Raw genomic sequence first — 20,150 nt, 5'->3', positions numbered from 1 at the left:
CACTGAAATAAATTAGAGAGAGAGGAGATGGCCACCTGGGACTGGCAAGTGCTTAGAGGGATACCATCCAAGTGTACAGGCCACGTAGAAGGGAGAACAATTAGGGGAAATGAGAACTTAGTTGTGGAAGACCTTTTGGAGGATATAATAATAATGATAATAATTCTGGCATTTGTTAAGTGCTTACTATGTGTCAGTCACTGTTCTAAGCGCTGGGGTAGATACAAGGTACTAGGGTTGTTCCACATGGGGCTCACAATCTTAACCTCAATCCCCACTTTATTGATGAGGTAACTGATGCACAGAGAAGTTAAGTGGCTTCCCCAAGGTCACACAGCAGCCAAGTGGAGGAGCCGGGATTAGAACCCACGTCTTCGGACTCCCAAGCCTGTGCTCTCTCCACTAATCTGTGCTGCGTAGATGTGATTTTAAGAGGGCTCCGAAGGTGGGGAGAGCAGTGGGCTGTTTGATTTGAAGGGACAGGTTTTTCTGGCCATTCCTCGGGTCCGGTGTCAGCGGCCTGGACGTGGGGGTTGTGAGGAGGGAACTGAGAGGGACAGGAAAGGGGCGGGGGGGGGGGGGCCCGAAGATGAGACTGGCTGGAGAGGTGTTTGGAATTAGTGTTTTTCTGGACAGACCCTTTCATCCTATCCTAATCATTCATTCAACTGTATTTATTGAGCACTTACTATGTGCAGAGCACTGTACTACGCGCTTGGAAAGTACAATTTGGCAACAGATAGAGACGATCCCTACCCGACAACGGGCTCACAGACTAGAAGGGGAGACAGACAACGAAACAAAACAAGTAGACAGGCGTCACTAGCATCAGAATAGATAAATAGAATTATAGATATATACACATCATTAATAAAATAAATAGAATAATAATTATGTACAGATATACACAAGAGCTGTGGGGCAGGGAAGTGGGTAGCGTAGAAGGAGGGAGTAGGGGCGATGGGGAGAAGAGGAGGAGCAGAGGAAAAGGGGGGCTCACTCTGGAAAGGCCTACCGATCCTACTCTATCCTTTTGGCAGCCATACCCTATCCAATGATGCAGCTGGGCCTTCTCTCAGGGACAACTGATCTCTACCCCAGCTGTTTCCAATCAGGGGAATTAGTGACTAAGGCATACATGCCCTGCCCCCACACTCTTCCTGCCCTATATAAGCCTTACCTTTTTCAAGGCTGGTTGTCTTTGAATCATGGTAGTGGCTGGGTTTGGGAGAATAAGGGTTTTGTTTTTTTTTTTTGGGTTTTTTTTTTTTGGAAGGAAGCTTTGATCTGCTTAGTAGGTGGGAGTTTTTCGAGGTTACTTAATTACCCCCAAATCCTGTCTGTAGGGCTGGACTGAGAGGGTATTTTTGCTCTACCCTGACCTCATTCATTCCTGCATTGGAGGGCAGGCGTGGTTAGTGGGCTAAAGAGGTTATTACTCCATCTTAGCAGGCTTCCTGATCACTCAAACTGCCTCTTTGTTCTCCCACCTCTCTCCCTGGCTGTGGAAGTTCTAAGGGACACTTTGCTACTGCAGTCAATCAACAGCATTTGAGAACTTCCTTCAGGAGGAGCACTGTACTAACTGCTTGGGGGAGTCTAATAGAACAGATTAAGCAGACATGTTTCTTGCAGCCTTGCCTCACCACCTCAAACACACCTGTCCCCTCTTCTCTGCTCTCATTACCATGTTGCTTTCCCCTTAAACCTTCAGATAGGCTGTCTTGTGCATGTTGACATAGTTCCCTTTTAAACTTATAGGTCCAGTATTGGAATAATGAGGGGGTTTGGATCCAGATGATACAATACAGGTAAGGGGAGATTCTGGATACTTGATGTGGGGTGAAATGCTTCAGTGCTTAGAGGGTGGGACTAAGTGCATTGGTGAGTTGGAAGGGAAAATTAAGTGTGTTTTTTAGGGAGGGGGTGGGGAGATGAGAACTTTAGGGAAGGCCTGTTAGAGAAGAAACAATTTCAGAAGGTCTTTTATAGAGATGGAAGACTCCTGGTGTGTCAACAGGGTAGGTGGGGGGTGGGAGTACCTGCTGGGAGGATGTTTGGGATGGGTTGAGGGTGGATGTGGTCCAGGTGAGGCATAAGGAGCTGGCTGGAGCTTTCAGGCTTTTCCTAATCCCAGGTGGATGTCAAAGAAGTCCCGATGAGCAGGCGAGAAGGACCAATTTATTTCTCCTCCCAGAAGCTTCTCACCACCCTTCCTGGTCATGAGGACTGTTGCCCCTTCAGTGAGGACCCAGAGCAGCTGATGCCCATGGAGATGAGGAATCAAGAGCTGAGCTTCCATCCCTAAGGGAAGGTGATGGGGGCATGACTAGGGGTTACTGCAGGAGGAGGGCAAGGTGTAGAGATGGGTGTGTTACACTCAGTACTGTGGCTGGTTCTACCCACTGGGGCTAAGGCTCTGCATAGGGAACTGGTTCTGTGACTTGACTGTGAGACTGAGAAAGCCCAGGGCCCATAATTCTATAGAAGGGTCATTTCTCCCTGAACCCACAGTCCTGTCTACAGGGTCACCCTGCAAATCCTCAGCTCTTCTAGAGGTGGAACCCCTTTGTGCTTGACAGTGACTGCCTCTGAGGGAATTAGGAGGGTGTGGGGGAATGGGGGAGTGGGGGGAAAGCCTAGTGTTAACAGTGAAGCTGACCAGGTGTTTTTTTGGCTTGCTAGATGTGAGCTCTTCCAGACTCGAAAACTTCCCCAAGGCCCTCCCTGCAGAACTATTATGTGGGGGTTTCATTCTCATGGATGTTGACCTTCTCATTCCCTTGATGGGGGTGGAGGGCGGGTAGTAGGTTGAAGGGCCTAAGGCTCCCTCTCAGAAGGCTTCCTGTCCACTCAAACTTGCTCTTTCTCCTCCAGCTTCTCCCTGAGGCTGGGGAAGTTCTAAAGGACACTTGGCTCCTGCAATCCATCAACGGTGTGTGAGTGCTAAGTATATGCAGAGCACTGTACTAAGTGTTTGGGGGAATACAATGCAACAGAACAATCACACCTGTTGCCTGCCACCCTCTTTCACCCACCTCAGCACACCTGTCCCCACTTGTCTGCAATTCTGAGGGAGTTCCCTTTCAATCTTATAGATCCAGTGGGGAAAGGTGGGGGGGTGTTTCCAGATAATACAATACAGGTAAGGGAGGGATTTGAGTAAAAGGATATGTACTTAATGGGGGCGAGGCAGTGTGTGTGTGGGGGGAGGGGAGTTAATGCTTCAGGGTTTAGTGGGTGAGAGTAAGTGCGTGGGTGAGCTGGAAGAAAAATCAAGTGTATGTTTGTGTGTCTGGGGTGTGGAGAGATGAGAGCTTTAGTCAGGGAAGGTTTGTTGGAGAAGAAACAATTTCAGTAAGGCTTGTAAAGATTTGGGAGACTGTTGATAGGTCCACTGTGTGGGTAGGGGGTGGGAGTTCCAGGGGGGAGGATGTGTGGATTGTGGATGGATGTGGTCCAAGTGTCCCCCTTCAGTGAGGACCCAGATGAGCTGATTTCCATGGTGAGGAAGCTCAGCTCATTCTTCCATCTCTAAGGGAAGGTGATGGTGGACCTGAGGAGACCCAGTGTCCTTAATTCTTTAGGTGGATCAATCAATCCTACCTGAACCCACAGCCCCGTCCCACCACATCCTCAGTCCTTCCAGAGTTGGAACCCCTCTGTGCATGACAGTGAATGCCTCTGAGGGAGTTGGGGGGGAAGTCGTGGGGGGGGTGGGGGGGGGGGGGGGGTGGTGGGGAGGAGGGGAGAGTCTAGTGTTTGAGTGTAGCTGGCTAGGTGCTTTCTGGCTTGCTAGCCGTGAGCTCTCCTAGGCCAGGAAATTTCCCCAATTTTCCCCGGGGCTGTTTATGGGGGATATCATCCCTCACCTATACTGATCTCATTCATGCCTGTGTTGGGGGTCAGGGGTGGGTAGAGGGGTGAAGAGCCTAGCACTCCATATCGGAAGGCTTACTGGCCACCTCTCCGTTCCTCAGCTTCTTGCTGTGGCTACGTTAGTTCTAATAGACACTGCGCTCCTGCAGTCAATTGATGTGAGCCCGCTGTTGGGTAGGGACCGTCTCTATATCAATCAATCGTATTTATTGAGCGCTTACTGTGTGCAGAGCACTGTACTAAGTGCAAACTCTATATGTTATCAACTTGTACTTCCCAAGCGCTTAGTCCAGTGCTCTGCACACAGTAAGCGCTCAATACGATTGAATGAATGATACTGGAATGTGTCCTACATGCAGAGCACTGAAGTAAGTGCTTGGGGATAGTACAGTGCAGGGGAATTAGCAGGTGTGTTCCCTGTAGCCCTGACTCACCACCAAAGCACACTTGTCCTCACTTGTCTCCTCACTATGGTGTCTCCTTTCCTGAGACTTTGCTAGGCATGTCTTACATATTGTAACATAATTTCTTTTCAATATTCTAGGTCCAGCATCACTTTACTGAAGAGTCCCAGCTGACAATACAAGTGAAAGAGCTGAGTATATGTACCTAATTTCTGCGGGGTGAATGCTTCATTGCTTGGTGGGTGGGACTAAATGCATGGGTGAGTTGGAAGGAAAAACAAAGTGTGTGTGTGTGTGTGTGTGTCCCCACCCATCCTATTCTCTTGTGGAGTTCTGTAGCCTCCAACTTGTATCTTTGTAGGGAGCATAGAAGGGTTTGGTATGGAGTATTGCAAGTCTTACCACTCCTCTTGTTTAGTCTGCCTTTGTACTGGAGACTTGTTGTTGTTTAAGTCCAGGCCTCTTCCAACGTGGGAGTATGGGGATCCAATGGCAGGGGTAGGGAAGAGTGGAGAATCCAGGCTTCTGTGGCTGTTCTCTCATGCCTATTGAAAACCAGGCTGATTTGCGGGATGTTGGAGAAATGTATCGATGTTGAAGAAACTGCATCATTTGAGTTTCCTTCTCAACTTACAGGAGCACCATCAGACCAATCACTCCACGCCGTGCGCTGAGGGAAATCTTGGAAATAGGACCACCTCAATGATATCATGGCCGGTGAGAAGTAATTTAACTTGGTGTATCTGCTCCGCAACAATAATTCCCTTCTCTCACTGACTCCCTGGCACAGATGCTGGCACAGACTGACTGGCACACGGTATTAACCGCTGGCATGGTTATGGGCAAACCAAGTGGACAACAGTTCCTGTGAGGTAGCTGGGGCACAGAGAAGTGAAGTGACTTGCCCAGGGTCACACAGCAGACAAGTGGTAGAGCTGGGATAAGAACCCATGACCTTCTGATTCCTAGGCCCGTGCTCTATCCACTATGTCATGTTGCTTCCCCAGCATGCTGGAGCTCTAATCTCAGTCACTGGCCTGCTCTGTGTGACCTTGGACAAGTCTTCTCTTTGCCTTAGTTTTTCATCTGCAAAATGGGGGTTAAATACCTTTTCTTCTTCCCTGTTAATAATGAATGTGGTTTTAATTATGGTACTCATTAAGCATTTACTCGGTGCCAAGCACTGTTCTAAGCACTGGGGTAGATACAAGGTCATCAGGTGGCCCACAGTCCCACGTGGGACTCACAGCCTAAGTAAAAGGGAGTAGGATCGAATCCCCATTTTACAGATGGGATAACTGAGGCACAGAGAAGTGTTAGGCTGCATTTCCCATGGGGGACAGGGATTGTATCTGATTCGATCTACCACAGCGCTTGGCACAATGCTTGGCACTTAGCTGTTTGAAGAAACAATGTGGGACAGTGAATAGAGCACAGGCCTGGGAACCGGCAAGACCTGGGTTCTACTCCCAGCTCTGCCACTTGTCTTCTGTGTGACCTAGGGCAAGTCACTTCACTTCTCTTTAAAATGGGGATTAAGACTGTTTGCCCTATGTGGGACAGGGTCTAGGTCCAACCCTATTAGCTTCTGTCTACCTCAGCATTTGGAACAGTGCTTTACACCTAGTAAGTGTTTAAATACCATCACCATTATTAGTATTATGAAGAGGACTACGGAAAGGGGGGAGGAGGACAAGGAGTAGAGGAAGGAGGAGGAGAGGGAGGGGCAGGCTGAGCGGGAGCGGGTGATTTGTCCTCTCAAAGGAGTGGAGCTCGATATTTCAGGGATTGAGGAGGTGATGGAAAAGGAAGCAGAGGGAGCTGTTATAAATGACCCACTCTAGGGTTTTGGGTAGGAATGGTAAGAAGTGGGTGGAGTGAGCAGCGGATGGGGACTGTGGAGTACAGGGCGGTGTGTTTTCTTGTTGTTGTTTAAAACTAGGGGAAGTTTGGGGCATATTTGAAAGCCGTGGGGAAGGAATTGAATCGGCACAGAGGAACTGGTTGAAGATGCCAACCAGTCCCTTAACCTAGAAGAAAAGTGGATGCAAGTGTCCAGGTGGTGTGAAGGCAGAGCCATCTAAGGAGTTTGAGGGGTTGGACTTCTAAATTAGGCAGATGTGAGGTAGCTGGGAGGGATTATATATAATAATAATAATAATAATGATAATGATAATGGCATTTGCTAAGCGCTTACTATGTGACGAGCATTGTTCTAAGCACTGGGGTAGATACAAGGTTATCAGGTTGTCCGACGTGGGGCTCACAGTCTTAATCCCCCATTTTACAGATGAGGGAACTGAGGCACAGGGAAGTCAAGTACTTGCCCCAAATCACACAGCAGACAAGCGGCGGCGGAGCCGGGATTAGAACCCACGAACTCTGACTCCCAAGCCCGGGGTATTTTTCACTAAGCCCACGCTGCTTCTCTGTGAGGGATGAGGGTGGATGTGGGGTGGGTGGGAAGATTTGGGGTTAGGGTAAGTCCAGTGGCTTCAGGGTCACTAGTCTTTGATAGTAGGAGGAGTATTTAGTACATACTTCCAAAGTGCACAGCATGGTATTAAGCACTGACGGATGCCTCGGCGATAAGGAGGGAGTTGGGGGCACTGGAAGTTTAAGGCAGGAGTTAAAAGTCCAGAGGAGATGGTAAAGGCACCAGGCTTGGGAGTCCACGAGCCAGGGGAATCATTGTCGCTGAGCAGAAGAGAGAGAAAAGTGTAATTCCTTCTCACCGGCTCTGAGATGGTTGAGGTGATCCTACTGCCTGGATTCCCCCCTAAAAGCACTCCGTGGCATGAGTGGTCCGATAGTGCTCCTGCGACTTGAGAAGGAAATGGGAACAGATGCAAAGTCCCTGTATCTCTTGGGTCTCACGGTCTAAGTAGGAGAGAGAACAGGTATCGAATCCCAGTTTTGCAGTTGAGGAAATGGAGGCCCAGAGTAGTGAAGTGACTTACCCAAGGTCACACAGCAATCAAGTGGCAGAGGCCAGAATTAGAATCCAGGCCCTCTGACTCCAAGGCCCAGGTTCTTTCTGCGAGCTTCTTTGAAATCATCGGGAATTTCACAGTGTTCGAAGATCAGTCTGCCAATATTTGGGGAATCCGTGTGAGTCGTCCTCCCTCACTGTGGCCAGCTGAGGAAAGGTCTAACCGACCGGTCTTCCGTGATCTGGACTGGACTTCTGGGTAGGAATCAACCCACCCAGAAGGTTCTCTCTCTGGCCAGATTCCTCATCAACTGGGAAGGTTTGCAGGCTCAGGTTTGATGACACTTCACTGGGACAAAGCATCCAGAGTGTGACCTTGGGCAAGTCCCTTTACTTCTCTGGCCCTCATTTCCCTCATCTGTAAAATGGGTTTTTAAGACCGTGAGCCCCCTGTGGGATGAACCTCACCCAACCTGGCTAGCTTGTATCTACCTCAGCACCGAGTTCTGTGCTTGGCACATAGAAAGTCCTTAACTAGACTGTAAGCTCATTGGGGACAGGGAATGTGCCTGTTTATCATTATGTTGTACTCTCGAGAGGGCTTAACACAGGGCTCTGCACACAGGCGCTCTATAAATACGGTTGACTAACAAGTACCACTTAAAAAAAAAAACGTGTTTTATGATTCTCTTACAGTATCAGATTAGATTCCCTGATCATATCAGATATGAAAGAGGGAGGGCGTCCCAGGCCAGAGGCAGGACGTGGAGGAAGGTCAGCGGTGAGGCAGACGAAAACGAGGTCCACTGAGAAGGTTGGCATTAGAGCAACCAAGTGTGCGGGGTGGGTTGTAGCCGAAGAGCAGCGAGGCAAGGTAGGATGGGAGGTAAGTAGCAAGTAATATGGAAGATGATCCCAGGACATTCTCTAGCAGATCATTTTCTTCGGGGAAGTAAAGTGTGGGAGGAATTCTTGGAATCTTTTTAAGTGGAGTTGCTCCTGTGGATGAAGTTGCTCCAGCAGTTGCGGCGGCTGCCGAGCTTGCTGCTGTGGGCGTAGTGACTGTGGACTCTGAGCTGGGGGGAACCTGAAACTCTTCTGTAGCCACGCACCCAGTTATTCTTGCTGCAGTAATCGCTGCCCTCCCTTCTCTGGCCCCTGGGTTTTTATTTTTCATGGGTCCCAAGCTGTCTGTCACCGGCGCCCCCTGGGGGTCAGGGACTGTCATCTCATTCAGGTATTTATTTCCAGTGCTTGGCACGGTGCTATTTTGACCTCATTCGTTAAGAACTTTCTATGTGTCAGGCAAGTAGGAGGGTGAACAAGCACTGAATCCCCATTTTGCAGCACGGGCCTGGGAGTCAGAAGGACTGGATCCTAATCCTAGCTCTGCCACTTGTCTGCTGGGTGACCCTGGGCAAGTCATTTCACTTCTCTTGGCCTCAGTTCCCTCACCCGTAAAATAGGGATTAAGACCGTGAGCCCCACGAGTGGGACACGGACTTTATCCAATCCTATTTGCCTGCCTCTGCTCCAGTGCTTAGGTACAGCATCTGGCACATAGTAAACGCTTAACAAATGCCACAGTTATTGTGACTATTATAATTATTATTGTTTAGCAGTTGAGGAAACTGAGGCTCAGTGACTGGCCCAACGTCACAAAGCAGGCAAACAGTGGAACTGGGATTAGAACCCAGGCCCGTGCTCTATCCATGGGGTCACACCGCCTCCCGGTGCTTGGCACACAGTAAGTGCTTAATCAATACTACTGCTTCTACTGGGAAGCAGCATGGCCTAATGGCTAGAGCCCAGGCCTGGGAATCAGAAGGACCAGGGTTCCACTTGTCTGCTGGGTGACCTTGGGCAAGTCACTTCATTTATCTGGGCCTCGGTTCCCTCATCTGGAAAATGGGAATTGAGACAGTGAGCCCTATGTGGGGCAGGGACTGTGTCCAACCCCCAGTTAGCTTGTATCTACCCCAGTGCTTAGTACAGCTCCTGGCACAAAGTAAGCATTGAACAAATACCACCGTTATCGTTAGTATTATCACCAAGGTTTGGCACCCTCCAGATGATGCTTCCTGCCCTGCTGCCCTCCCCCAAGGGGGCCTCCTCTATTTCTACTGCCCCCGTCTCCCAGGAAAATTGAGAGGTCAGCATGCTCCTCCTCTCCCAGTTACGCTACCTCCTTCTCACCTTCGAAGGTTGGACACGGTCCCTGTCCCACAAGGGGCTCATCGTCTTGATCCCCATAACAATAATAATAAATATGGTGGTATTTGTTAAGCACTTGCAATGGGCCAGGCACCACAGTAAGCGCTGGCGTGGATACAGGCAAATCAGCTTGAACACAGTCCCTGTCCCACGGGGGGCTCCCCGGTCTTAATCCCCATTTTACAGATGAGGGAACTGAGGCCCAGAGTAGTGAAGTGACTCGCCCAAGGTAAAACAGCCAACAGGTGGCCAAGCCGGGATTACAACCCAGGTCCTTCTGACTCCCAGGTCCGTGCGCTATCCACTTGCCTGCTGTGCGACCTAGGGCAAGTCACTACATTTCTCTGCCTCGGTTCCCTCATCTATCAAATGGGGATGACATGAGATGAGGAGGAGGCAGGAGAGGGCGGGGGACAGGGTGAGGATGAAGGGAGGGGGTGCCCATGATGGAGTGGGGGGGGGGGGAGGGGGCTTCATGGGCCACAGTGACATGGAGGCTTTTGAGGGGAGGGCATCGTGTGGCTGGGAGACAGGTCAGCTTGGCAGGCAGCAATCAGAAAGTGGGTAACAGTGTTTGGGCAGCAACTTTTGGGAAGATCGGTTGGTCAAGAAGGAGGAGAGAGAACAACGCTCGTCTCTTTGGGCAAAAAAAAGCCTCAAGGTCACATGAGATGAGATCTCTATAGTCCCACCGGTGTGTACTGCTCTTTTTCGCTGGGCTCCTGAGCACCAGAAAAATCTCTCTATCAGAAGCAGCGTAGTCTAGTGGATAGAGCACAGGCCTGGGAGTCAGAAGGACCTGGCACTGGGGTTGATTCAAAATTCCAGGTTGGTCACAGTACATGTCCCACATGGGGTTCACAGTCCCCAAATTACAGATGAGGTAACTGAGGCACAGAGAAGGTAAGTGACTTCCCCAAGGTCCCGCAACAGACCAGTGGCAGAGCTGGGACTAGAACACAGGTCCTTCTGACTCCCAGGCCCGTGTTCCATCCACTAGGCCAGGCAGTTGCTTAGAACGGTGCTTGGCACATAGTAAGAGCTTAACAAATACCATCATTATTATTCCTAGTTGAGCAGATATTAGTTATTATTAATGCCACCTCTGATTCTGTTGGATTGTACTTTCCCAAGTGCTTAGCACAGTGCTCTGCACATAGAAAGTACTCAATACATTCCATCGACAGAACGATTTAGACACCTCCCCCCACGACCTTGGAGGGGAGGATTCTGCACAGAATAATCTTATCCAGGAGACCCCTGGCTTGGGTTGGGTTTGGGTCGGTCCAAACCACTGGGAACAGTTCATGTCCCCGGGGGCCGGGGGGGAGATTCGCGCGGTAGAACCAGGACCTACCGGCAGGTGGCGCCCGAGGCTTGGGAAAGGCCGGCAAGGCTCACTCTCAGCCAGTTCCTCCAGAATCCAACAAGGATCAATCGATCCATCAATCAATCAATCGTATTCATTGAACGCTCCCAATGTGCAGAGCACTATGCTAAGCGCTTGGGGGGGGTACAATACAACAGAGTTGGTAAACACGTTCCCTGCCCACAACCACCTTACAGTCTAGAGAGGGGGGTCAGTCTGACAGTCAATGGTATTCATTGAGTGCTGAGCACTGTGCTGAGCGCTTGGGAGAGTACACAATAACAGAGTTGGTAGACACGTTCCCTGCCCACAACCACCTTACAGTCTAGAGAGGGAGTCAGTCAGTCAACTGTATTTATTGAGTGCTTACTGTGCAGAACACTATACTAAGCTCTTGGGAGAGGAGTTAGTAGCTCCTAACTACCAAATAGCGAGTTAGTAGTAGCTACCGAGTAGCTACTAACTACCGAGTTAGTAGACACATTTCCTGCTCACAAGGAGCTTACAGACTAGAGGTGGAGACAGACATTAAAGTAAATTACAGATATACACATAATCAATTGATCCATCAATGGAATTCAGTGAGAGCAGACCCTGTGCTGAGCACCACACCGAGCCCTCGGGAGCGGACCATACGACAGAATTAGCGGACACGTTCCCTGCCCAAGGTGCCTCCAATCTAAAGGGGGAGGCGGACGTCAATGTAAAGAAATAATTACTAATATTCAATTTCAAAAAGAAAAGTACTATGGGGCTGTGGTTGGGGGCGGATAAAGTCCTCTAGACTGTAAGCTGGATCATGGATTTCTGAATCACAATTTTGCCCAAATTTCAACTTGGCACTCCAATTGATGAGTCAAAACTTGAGGAGCCGGAGACAGGGGAATGTCAAATGACTCTGTCCCTCCTCCTCCGATGGGGTTCTGGGAATCGAAAAGTCCAGCTTGCCAGGGTGATGCTGGTTTAGAAATGCCCAGATGTGGAGAGTGTCATTCCAAATGGAGTTGCCAAGGGCCCGGGAGTCAGAAGGACTTGGGTTCTAATCCTGGCACTGCTACTTGTCTGCTGCCGTTTGACCTTGGGCAAGTCACCTCACTTCTCTGGCCCTCACTTCCCTCATCTGGAAAATGGGGATGAAGACTGTGTGCTCCATGGGGTTCAGGGACTGTGTCCAACCGGATTAGCTTGGCTCTCCCCTGGACCTTAGTACAGTGCCTGGCATAGTAAGCCATCAGCTTTGGATCTACCTCAGTGCCTGGCTCAGAGCAAGTGCCTAACAAATACCAGTGAAAACTAAAAATAAAAAGGAAAGGGGCAGAGAACCGGTGAAAGTGACTGAAAAGCCCAGTTTCTGGCTTCTCAGCAGGGGAAAGCACTGCCTTTCTAAGTGTGCAGTTGACTCCTCGCTAACCACCGGATTCCATCGAATGCCCTTAGGCATTTCGCTTTCCAGAATCACAGGTGAGCCGGACACTGTCTCCAAGGGAAGACCTAAATGTTGACACTCTGCCCCCACTCCCCCCCCTCCCCGCCGGGGTCAGGGCAAGATGTCTTCTAAGAGCAGAAGACAATGGACTGTCATTGGCCGGGAAGTAATGCTCGACCAGCAGCAGAGTGGAAAGGCTGGGGGGAAATGCCCGTGGCTGCTGCTGCTCGCCCTTCTGGGTAAGGGCAACTGAGTCCACCGAGGCCGAGGGCACCGACCCAGGGGATGACCAGGCGGCTCTCAGCCCCTACTTGGCTGCTTACGGGCCTCTGAAGGGAAGGGAGGCAGTGGGATAGTACAGTGCTTGGCATGCACTGGTCTGCCGTGTTACCTCGGGCAAGTCACTCCACTTCTCTGTGCCCTGGTCCCCTCATCTGTAAAATTGGGATTGAGACTGTGAGCCCCACGTGGGACAGGGACTGCGTCCAACCTGACCAGCTTGTATCTGCCCCAGTGCTTCGTACGGTGCCTTGCACATAGTAAGCGCTAAACAAATACCACCTAAAAAAAATCGCTGCTGCTCCTCCTCATCTTCCGATTAACCCCCATTCCCAGTGCTCACTACTCTGCTGAGACAACAGAAGCACAAACCCTGGTGAGCTGCTGGTGTTGGCAGCAACAGAGAGTTCCTGTCACCTGCTCTCAGAGTTAGTGAGCCAGGAAGTGTCTGCTGGAGAAATCCATCATTGCTTCTATTGAGCACTTAGTGTGTGCAGCAAGCACACTGTACAAAGAACTGGGGAGAGGTCAATATAAACAGAGTTGGTAGACCTGCCCATAATGACCTTACAGTCTCTAGAGGGGTAGATAGTAATATAGATAAATTGCAGATATGGACATAAGTGTGTGGGGCTGAGGGATCCATAAAGGGTGGGCAAAGGTGACACAGAAGAGAGCGGGAGAAGAGGAAATGAGATGAGAATTAGAAGAGTTTCACGCTGGAGGGTGGGGAATGGAGGTCGGGGGTTGAATCTTTGGTCCGGGCCTTATTGCCGAGCAATCCATCTGTGAGGTCGACAGGAGGATGGAAATGAATCCCTCAGTAACATCTCAATCCCCATTTTACAGATGAGGGAACTGGAGCACAGAGAAATCAAGTGACTCGTGGCTCAGTGAAAAGAGCACGGGCTTGGGAGTCAGAAGTCATGGATTCTAATCCCGACTCTGCCACTTGCCGGCTATGTGACCTTGGGCAAGCCACTGAACTTCTCTGTGCCTCAGTTACCTCATCTGTAAAATGGGGATTGGGATTGTGAGCCCCACGTGGGACAACCTGACCACCTTGTATCCCCCCAGCGCTTAGAACAGTGCTTTGCACATAGTAAGCGCTTAACAAATACCATCATCATCATTTGTGGACATATTGCTGGAGGTCGCTACACAGAGCACACGTGAGCTCCTGCCCTCAAGGAGTTTTTGATCCAGCAGGAGAGGCCAATCCTCGAGTAATGTACAACTGGGAGCAGGAGAGCCGGGAGCCCAGGAGCAGCTGTCTGGATCAGATCTGCACACAAGATCTCCTGGGAACAGGCAGGGAAGAAGTGGCAGCCACGGAGGAAGTCGGGGCTGTCAGAAGCCAGAGAATACATTTTGGATTTTACTTCATCAGAGGTTTGGGCCCAGTACCACATAGACAAGGTCTGCCTGACCTCTCCAATGTGCCGGGGTAAGGCTTGGTTGTCGTTTTTCAAAAAATAAATGGTATTTGTAAAACATATACTATGTGCTAGGCACTGTCCTGAGCCCTGGGTTGGATGCAAGTACATCAGGCGGTACACACTCCATGTCCCACATGAGGCTCACAGGCTTAATCCCCATTTCACAGATGAGGTAAGTGAGGCACAAAGAAATGACTTGTCCAAAGTCACTCAGCACACAAGTGACATGCCAGGGTTAGAACCCAGGTCATCTGACTCCCAGACCCATGCTTGATCCATGAAGTTAGAGATTCAGGCCAGCCAGCGCTGTTCTGAAAGCCCCTGCTCCCATCCTCTCTCCCCCACCTCCTGCCCTTCCCCTCTCTGTTGACTTGATCTCAGCTAGGAATCCACACAACCCTGTCTTGAGCCCGTCACGGAGGGATTGTCTCCCCCTTTAGTTTCAGGCCCTTAATGTATGAGCCCTTCCCTGGGGATTGTCTCCCCTTCAATTCAGGTGCTCAAGGTAGGACCCTGTCAAAGGGGTCCTCAGTTCTATGCTGATGACACCCAGATCTCCCTCTCTGCCCCTGCTCTCTCCCCCTCCCTCCAGGCTCGCATCTCCTCTTGCCTTCAGGACATCTCCATCTGGATGTCCGCCCGCCACCTAAAGCTCAACATGTCGAAGACTGAGCTCCTTGTCTTCCCTCCCAAACCTTGTCCTCTCCCTGACTTTCCCATCTCTGTTGACGGCACTACCATCCTTCCCGTCTCACAAGCCCGCAACCTTGGTGTCATCCTCGACTCCGCTCTGTCATTCACCCCTCACATCCAAGCCGTCACCAAAACCTGCCGGTCTCAGCTCTGCAACATTGCCAAGATCCGTCCTTTCCTCTCCATCCAAACTGCTACCCTGCTCATTCAAGCTCTCATCCTATCCCGTCTGGACTACTGCACCAGCCTTCTCTCTGATCTCCCATCCTCGTGTCTCTCTCCACTTCAATCCATACTTCATGCTGCTGCCCAGATTATCTTTGTCCAGAAACAGTCTGGGCATATTACTCCCCTCCTCAAAAATCTCCAGTGGCTACCAATCAATCTGCGCATCAGGCAGAAACTCCTCACCCTGGGCTTCAAGGCTGTCCATCACCTCGCCCCCTCCTACCTCACCTCCCTTCTCTCCTTCTACTGCCCAGCCCGCAACCTCCGCTCCTCCACCGCTAATCTCCTCACTGTACCTCGTTCTCGCCTGTTCCGCCGTCGACCCCCGGCCCACGTCATCCCCCGGGCCTGGAATGCCCTCCCTCTGCCCCTCTGCCAAGCTAGCTCTCTTCCTACCTTCAAGGCCCTGCTGAGAGCTCACCTCCTCCGGGAGGCCTTCCCAGACTGAGCCCCTTCCGTCCTCTCCCCCCTCGTCCCCCTTTCCATCCCCCCATCTTACCTCCTTCCCTTCCCCACAGCACCTGTATATATGTATATATGGTTGTACATATTTATTACCCTATTTATTTATTTATTTATTTATTTTACTTGTACATTTCTATCCTATTTATTTTATTTTGTTGGTATGTTTGGTTCTGTTCTCTGTCTCCCCCTTTTAGACTGTGAGCCCACTGTTGGGTAGGGACTGTCTCTATGTGTTGCCAATTTGTACTTCCCAAGCGCTTAGTACAGTGCTCTGCACATAGTAAGCGCTCAATAAATACGATTGATTGATTGATTGATTGATTGATTGAATCATCTCCCCTTCAGTTTGAGGGGCTCAGAAACAAGTCCAAAGGTGAAACTGAGGCAGAACAGTGTATCCCTTGCTTAGCCTAATTAAAAGGTGGGTAGATGCCTACAGATACTCACACATACACAGTTACGGCAAAAAATCAATACCAATCTGATTGGCTTCCCTGGGTTTCTGGAAAATAGTCCCACATCAGAGGAGTTTCAAGGAAGCCAGAGGATGTGAGCAAAAGGTTGGCGGTGAGATAGATGCGATCGAGGTACAGTGAGAAGGTTAGCACCAGAGGAGCCAGGCATGCAGACTGGGTTATAGTAGGAGATCAGTGAGGTGAGGTAGGAGGGGGCAAGGTAATTAAGTGGTTTAAAGTGAATGGTGAGGAGTTTTTGCCATAGTCACCGGGAAGCTTGACCCAGCCCCTGTTCTGCTATGAGTGGCAGCCACCTCAATACTGTTCTTCCCCACTCTTACACACACACACACACACACACACCCCTTCCTTTTTGGGGGGAGCAATACAGCCCACTCAGTAATGGGGTAAATCTGGGAGTAGTGTAAAGAGGCACGGAGCAGCAGCTTTGGAGAGATTCCCCAGGCCCCTGGAACCAGAGCCATCCACTGTTCTGAGAGTGGCAGCCTGTCCCCTGGTGGCACCAATCGTTATTCTGGGAGGCCGTGCCTCTCTATCACTCCTGGTGACAGCGGGCTTGTTCGGCGAAGCTATGCCTGGTGGCAGTGTAGTATAGAATAGTACGGTCCAGCAGGAGGCTTGGTCTGGGAGGCTGCTCCTCTCTACTGCCCCAAGGTGGTACTAGGGCATGGTTCTGTGAGGCTATGACTCTCTATCACCCTCCAGTGACATGATCTTTTCTATTTTCTCCTCTGTATTTTTGAAGCACTTACTATGTGCCAGCCACTAAACTAAGCACCGGGATAGAGATAAGCTCATCAGGTTGGACACAGTCCAGGTTCCACGTGGGGCTCACGATCATAATCCCCATTTTAAAATTAAAGGGGAGTTGCAGCATGGCCTAGTGGAAAGAGCACAGACCTGGAGGTCAGAGGACGCGGGTTTTAATTCCGGCTCCGCAATATGTCTGCTTGGTGACCTTGGCCACGTCACTTCACTTCCCTGCGTCTCAGTTACCTCATCTGTACTCCTTGTCTTCCCTCCCAAACCCTGCCCTCTCCCTGACTTTCCCATCACTGTTGACGGCACTACCGTCCTTCCCATCTCACAAGCCCGCAAACTTGGTGTCATCCTCGACTCCGCTCTCTCGTTCACCCCTCACATCCGATCCATCACCAAAACCGGCTGGTCTCACCTCCGCAACATTGCCAAGATCTGCCCTTTCCTCTCCATCCAAACCGCTACCCTGCTCGTTCAAGCTCTCATCCTATCCCGTCTGGATTGCTGTATCAGCCTCCTCTCTGATCTCCCATCCTCCTGTCTCTCCCCACTTCAATTCATACTTCACGCCACTGCCCGGATCGTCTTTGTTCAGAAACGCTCTGGGCATGTTACTCCCCTCCTCAAAAATCTCCAGTGGCTACCAATCAACCTACGCATCAGGCAAAAACTCCTCACCCTCGGCTTCAAGGCTCTCCATCACCTCACCCCCTCCTCCCTCACCTCCCTTCTCTCCTTCTACAGCCCAGCCTGCACCCTCCGCTCCTCTGCCGCTAATCTCCTCGCCGTGCCTCGTTCTCGCCTGTCCAAGCCGTCGACCCCCAGCCCACGTCATCCCCCTGGCCCGGAATGCCCTCCCTCCGCACATCCGCCAAGCTAGCTCTCTTCCTCCCTTCAAAGCCCTACTGAGAGCTCACCTCCTCCAGGAGGCCTTCCCAGACTGAGCCCCCTCTTTTCTCTCCCCCTCCTCCCCCTCCCCATCCCCCCGCCTTACCTCCTTCCCCTCCCCACAGCACCTGTATATATGTATATATGTTTGTACATATTTATTACTCTATTTATTTATTTCTTTTATTTGTACATATTTATTCTATTTATTTTATTTTGTTAATATGCTTTGTTTTGTTCTCTGTCTCCCCCTGTCCGGCCCGGGCAGGGCCTGCCCACAGCCCTTGGATATATTTGTACAGCTGTATTACTCTATTTTATTTGCACATATTTACTCCTCTTTTTATTTTTATTAATGATGCGCATATAGCTATGATTCTAGTTATTCTCTTCCTCCCTTCAAAGCCCTACTGAGACCTCACCTCCTCCAGGAGGCCTTCCCAGACTGAGCCCCCTCCTTCCTCTCCTCCTCCTCCCCCTCCCCATCCCCCCCGCCTTACTATCAGTTTTCATTTTCAATTGTATTTATTGAGCAGCTTGCTGTGTGCAGAGCACTGTACTAGGCGCTTGGGAGGTACAAATTGGCAACATATGGAGACGGTCCCTACCCAACAGCGGGCTCACAGTCTAGAAGTGTCCCTAGACCCCTACCTCCTTCCCCTCCCCACAGCATCTGTATATATGTTTGTACGTATTTATTACTCTTTATTTATTTATTTTATTTGTACATATTTACTCTATTTTATTTTGTTAATATGTTTTGTTTTGTTGTCTGTCTCCCCCTTCTAGACTATGAGCCCGCTGTTGGGTAGGGACCGTCTCTATATGTTGCCAGCTTGGACTTCCCAAGTGCTCAGTACAGTGCTCTGCACACAGTAAGCGCTCAATAAATACGACTGAATGCATGAATGAATGAATAAATAAATACGAATGAATGAATGAATGAATTTATTCTATTTATTTTATTTTGTTAATATGTTTTGTTTTGTTCATTCATTCATTCATTCAATCGTATTTATTGAGCGCTTACTGTGTGCAGAGCACTGTGCTAAGCTCTTGGTAAGTCCAAGTTGGCAACATATAGAGACGGTCCCTACCCAACAGCGGGCTCACAGTCTAGAAGGGGGAGACAGAGAACAAAACGAAACATATTAACAAAATAAAATAAGTAGAATAAATATGTACAAGTCAAATAAATAAATAGAGTAATAAATACATACAAACATATCTACATATATACAGGTGTTGTGGGGAAGGGAAGGAGGTAAGGTGGGGGGGATGGAGAGGGGCAGGAGGGGGAGAGGAAGGAGGGGGCTCAGTCTGGGAAGGCCTCCTGGAGGAGGTGAGCTCTCAGTAGGGCCTTGAATGGAGGAAGAGAGCTAGCTTGGCGGATGTGCGGAGGGAGGGCATTCCAGGCCAGGGGGATGACGTGGGCCGGGGGTCGACGGCGGGACAGGTGAGAACGAGGCACGGTGAGGACATTAGCGGCAGAGGAGCGGAGGGTGCGGGCTGGGCTGTAGAAGGAGAGAAGGGAGGTGAGGTAGGAGGGGGCGAGGTGATGGACAGCCTTGAAGCCGAGGGTGAGGAGTTTCTGCCTGATGCGTAGGTTGATTGGTAGCCACTGGAGATTTTTGAGGAGGGGAGTAACATGCCCAGAACGTTTCTGGACGAAGACGATCCGGGCAGCGGCGTGAAGTATAGATTGAAGTGGGGAGAGACAGGAGGATGGGAGATCGGAGAGGAGGCTGATACAGTAATCCAGACGGGATAGGATGAGAGCTTGAACGAGCAGGGTAGTGGTTTGGATGGAGAGGAAAGGGCGGATCTTGGCGATGTTACGGAGGTGAGACCGGCAGGTTTTGGTGACGGCTCGGATGTGAGGGGTGAACGAGAGAGCGGAGTCGAGGATGACACCAAGGTTGCGGGTTTGTGAGACGGGAAGGATGGTAGTGCCGTCAACAGTGATGGGAAAGTCAGGGAGAGGGCAGGGTTTGGGAGGGAAGACAAGGAGTTCAGTCTTGGACATGTTGAGTTTTAGGTGGCTGGCAGACATCCAGATGGAGATGTCCTGAAGGCAGGAGGAGATGCGAGCCTGGAGGGAGGGAGAGAGAGCAGGGGCAGAGATGTAGATTTGGGTGTCATCAGCGTAGAGATGATAGTTGAAGCCGTGTCTGTTGTCTGTTTTGTTGTCTGTCTCCCCCTTCTAGACTGTGAGCCCGCTGTTGGGTAGGGACCGTCTCTATATGTTGCCAACTTGGACTTCCCAAGCGCTTAGTACAGTGCTCTGCACACAGTAAGCGCTCAATAAATACGATTGAATGAATGGATGAATGAATCTGTAAAATGGGGATGAAGACTGTGGGCCCCAGGTGGGACGGGGACTGTGTCTGACCTGATTACCTGGTTTCTACCCCAGTGCTTATGACAGTGATTGGAACATAGTAAGTGCCTAACAAATACCTCAGTTACCATCATCGTCATCATCATTACTATTCTTATTTTAGAGATGAGGTAACTGAGGCTCAGAGAAGTGAAATGACTTGCCCAAGGTCACTCAGCGAACAAGCGGCAGGCCATAGATTAGAAGCCGGGTCCTTCTGACCCTCAGGCCTGCGCTCTATCCACTCGGCGGCGCTGCTTCTCTCCCAGACGGTGATTCAGGGAAGCCGCACGTCTCTCTCTTTCGCCACCTGCTGGCA

This window comes from Tachyglossus aculeatus, unplaced genomic scaffold (assembly GCF_015852505.1).
Source record: "Tachyglossus aculeatus isolate mTacAcu1 unplaced genomic scaffold, mTacAcu1.pri scaffold_121_arrow_ctg1, whole genome shotgun sequence".
Taxonomy (NCBI): Eukaryota; Metazoa; Chordata; class Mammalia; order Monotremata; family Tachyglossidae; genus Tachyglossus; species Tachyglossus aculeatus.
This window is presented reverse-complemented; position numbering follows the sequence as displayed.